The following is a 3,687-nucleotide window of genomic DNA, read 5'->3' on the forward strand; positions in this document are numbered from 1 at the left end:
CATTACAGATGGTTGTGAGCCACCATGTGGTTGCTGGGAATTGAACTCAGAACCTTTGGAAGAGCAGGCAATGCTCTTAACCACTGAGCCATCTCGCTAGACCCCTTCTCTGAGAGACTTTAAAGAAAGAGGTTACCCCCACGATGCATGAAAGTCTTACAAATAAACCAGGATTCCCAGGAGAGAAAGAATTCTGTCTCAATACTGCAACACAAAAATCCTGACTAAAGTTACAGCCTGCCACAGAAATTCCCCTACAGGCACAATTTGAGTCAATTCCTTAAAACAGAGCCAGTCTGACCTCTCCTCTCCCCGCCCTCCTCTATCTATATCCCAATGGTTCTGCTTCTCTAGAGAGCTCTGAATAATTCATGACGGAAATCCTCGAGATCCAAACCTAACCCCTCCCCATCAGCATCTACCTACTTCAGGCTACACTGAGTTCACCAAAGGCCTAAGGAGGAAAGAGGAAGGAAACCCCACAATCTTCTACTTTGATATAATACATGAAGCATGAATCAAAGTTCAAGGGCTATCATACCATAACTTTTCAGAATAGGATGGTTTTCCCTTGGAAGGTCTTCTAGCCACACAGCAAGCACAGTAGAATCTGCGTTCCACAGCAAGTCATTTACCTGGTAAGGACAAAAGACACCCCTGACCTTCAGCCTCTGTCTACTTCAAACTCTTTATAATAGCTGAATCCCCTGCACGCATAAACCAAATAACTCCGCAAAACTGGAGCTGACCTCCAGCTCTAAGTTAGTAACCTACAGTTGTTAAACCAATTTGTGAAACTGGTATTATAAAAAGGACTTAAAATATGCATTATGCTTAAAGATTTAAACACAAATTTAACAAAAAGCAATGTAACATTTTTAGAAAAACCAAGAAATTTGACTATTAAACACAGTAATATCTCATACTACATTAAATATAGTAATTATATTAGTCATACATACTTAATACTAATGAACTGTTATTTCATTAAAAAACTCTAAAAAATTTACACAAGATTATCCTACATAATTTTTAAAAAATTTTACATAATTAAAGGTTTCATGTGTCCCCACCCACGTTTTTAAGTACATAAGCTATCTGCTTAATGTTTAAATATTTATCGCTGGGAAAGTTAGTCATCAAAATAAACAGCAAGAACTAGTACTTCTCTTTCCTTTCTGTGATTTTTCTTAGCAGAGAAGAAATGCCGCTTCTGTTCTAAGAGTCAAGAGCCATCTTTTCTACACAGCAGCCTCCATTCCTAACCTCTGGCAACCCCAAACCTCTGCAGCCAAGAATGCTCTAACTGGACGACAAAGACTTCAGACACTTACTTTAACTTCATCTTTGAAGAAAGGAAGTGTAAACTGGCCATGAAGAAGTCCGTTTTTCTCAAGAAACACAACATCTTGCTGGTTGGGTTTATCTTGAGTAGATGCAATCAAACTGCCTGAAGGTCTTAAAGAAAAGCCAGAGTTAGAGCAGTCAAAAGCTCGTCCCGCTGGCTGAGCGCAGAGAAGACTGACAAAAAAAAGAGTCATTTTTTTGTCAGAAGAAAAAAAAAATTAAAAGTCCCCTTTTCTAGTCAGGAAGAGGGGTGTGTGTGTGGGGGGGGTGATGATTCCGAGAAAGTTTGAAGCCCACCATTTGTGTTCTGACAAGCAGATCACCCCAACACGGAAGAGGAAAAAATAGCAAGGCACCATTTGCACATAGTCTTTTTTATTTAAATTGCAAGTGAATGGTTAAAAAAAAAAAAAGAAGTCTATTTTCTCCACCATTTTAAGCATGACATCCTAAGTAATCTTCTTTTTCAGTAGCATGGATCATGAACCTTCCACGCTTAGGCAGGGACTGCACCATTTCTCTTCTGAAATAGTCTTAGTCCATGTGCCTCATTAGCATTTTTCTCCAATGTCTTAATTCAAACACTTAAGTAACACCCAGTCCCACCAGTATTAACTGGTAGGAAACAACCTAAAGGCCTACTGGATTTGCATGTGACAGACGCTGCAGCAGTAGGTGCATTTATTCTATCTATAGCTATATGCACCTAAAACAGGCAAGCTGTAATCCGCACAAAGCCCTGCACCGAGGAAGCCAGGGAAGGCAGGCAATCGAGTCTAGCCTTCAGATTTCTCAGCCAGCGGAAGGCCTGCTGTGGGATCTCTCTCCAGAGGAAAGCGGCTTTTCACCCAGGTCTCAGAAAAGCCCCCCTAGTCACACAGAGCCTCCCACACGAGGACTAGATGCACTGCTTGCTATTTCCCACAATGGTCCCATCAACAGTGATAACCTTTGCAGAGATGCAACCAGTGTGGGGCCTGGGATGAGGGACCCTGTGAAGAACCCAGGATCCAGCTGAGTTCAGGAGGAAGGGATGGAAGGGAAAGCAGGAAGAACCCTAAGCTCATTCTCATACTCACTTCCAAGCCAGGTGGGGCCCCAGTCCTGGCACAGGCTCGCTAGTTGAGTGCAAAGTAAACTCTCGGTTCCATACTCTGATCTTCCGAGCCCCTGCAAGGGAGTGGAGTAAACAAACACACACACTTAGAGCATAACTCTCACGTGCACCTACCCTACATGCTCAAGTTTGCACTGGGTAGGTGACGCCAGACCAGCCGGCCTCAAAGTACTCTTCTAATCCTAAGCCACTGCCATCCAGGACAGCACCTCTTCCCCACTCTGTGTAATCAATACTCTGTTCAAAGCAAAAGGAAAAAAAAAAACTTTTCTAAAGCTTAATTAAATAAAATTTTAAGTGTAATTTATTTCCATACCTGTTTGTGGGCAAACAACACTCACAGCAAAAAACTGCCCATCCCCACGCCAGGTAATATGTGGTCTGTGGTCATCCCAGGGCAGGGCAGACTCATGCTAAAGAGAGAAACACCAGTATTACTGGGGAACCGTGATCCCAAGTCAAACAACCCTTGGCCACCAAATATTCATCTTTTATATGACATTGACACTAGAAAATGGCTTCAGAGACTCTCTTGGAACCTTTCTAGAAGGGCTCTTAATCCTAGAAATCAAGACTAATTTAAAAACAAAATAAACATAGCCTTCTTTCTTTGGGCATTAGAGGTACAGCAAATACAGGTATTAAATGCAATCAGCGAGGGAAGCAGTTAGGAAACTATGGCAAGGGAAGAAGTCTACCCATGAACTAGAGCTATGAGTACATTTTGACAGAAGACTTCTTCACTGCAGCATACACAGGACACAGCAATCCTGCTCTTGGCAGTATGGGCTGAAGAAGGGTCTCCTGTCCTGTGCCACTTGTGTCTCTAGCCGTGAAGTAGCCAAGCTTATGAGTGGGAGAAAGGTGAGCACCAGACACATCTCCCATCCCAGTGGTTGCTCCACTTCAAAATACTACTAGCTCTGCTTGGCCACAGATTAGATCTGGCTAGACTACACTGTGTATTACTAAGTTGCTGTCCTTTGGCATAAAACACAGACTTCCTCTAATGTAAGGTTGTTGTAAAGCAGTTTTCTCTAAGATGACGCATTCCTTCTTGCAAGGAAGCTCCTTAAGCAGGAAGGTTAAAAACTCAAAATAGCTTCAAGAAGTCCCTGAAAGGGCTGGAGAGATGGCTCAGAGGTTAGGAGCATTGCCTGCTCTTCCAAAGGTCCTGAGTTCAATTCCCAGCAACCACATGGTGGCTCACAGCCATCTGTAAT

At 42.7% G+C, this 3,687-nt stretch overlaps 1 long non-coding RNA gene across 1 annotated transcript; it reads right to left on the minus strand.

Annotated features, from left to right (window-relative positions):
- Nucleotides 1–538: 538 nt before the first annotated feature.
- On the minus strand, nt 539–3,306 carry LOC126496310 (uncharacterized). Its single transcript, XR_007590327.1, has 4 exons — nt 2,781–3,306; nt 2,427–2,517; nt 1,335–1,458; nt 539–635 (listed from the first exon to the last, which is right to left on the minus strand). It is a non-coding gene; the product is annotated as an uncharacterized lncRNA (long non-coding RNA).
- Nucleotides 3,307–3,687: the final 381 nt, after the last annotated feature.

The sequence above is a fragment of the Alexandromys fortis genome, unplaced genomic scaffold (genome assembly GCF_014885135.2).
Source record: "Alexandromys fortis isolate MF-2015 unplaced genomic scaffold, M_Fortis_MF-2015_v1.1 scaffold_2599, whole genome shotgun sequence".
In the NCBI taxonomy this organism is placed as follows: Eukaryota; Metazoa; Chordata; class Mammalia; order Rodentia; family Cricetidae; genus Alexandromys; species Alexandromys fortis.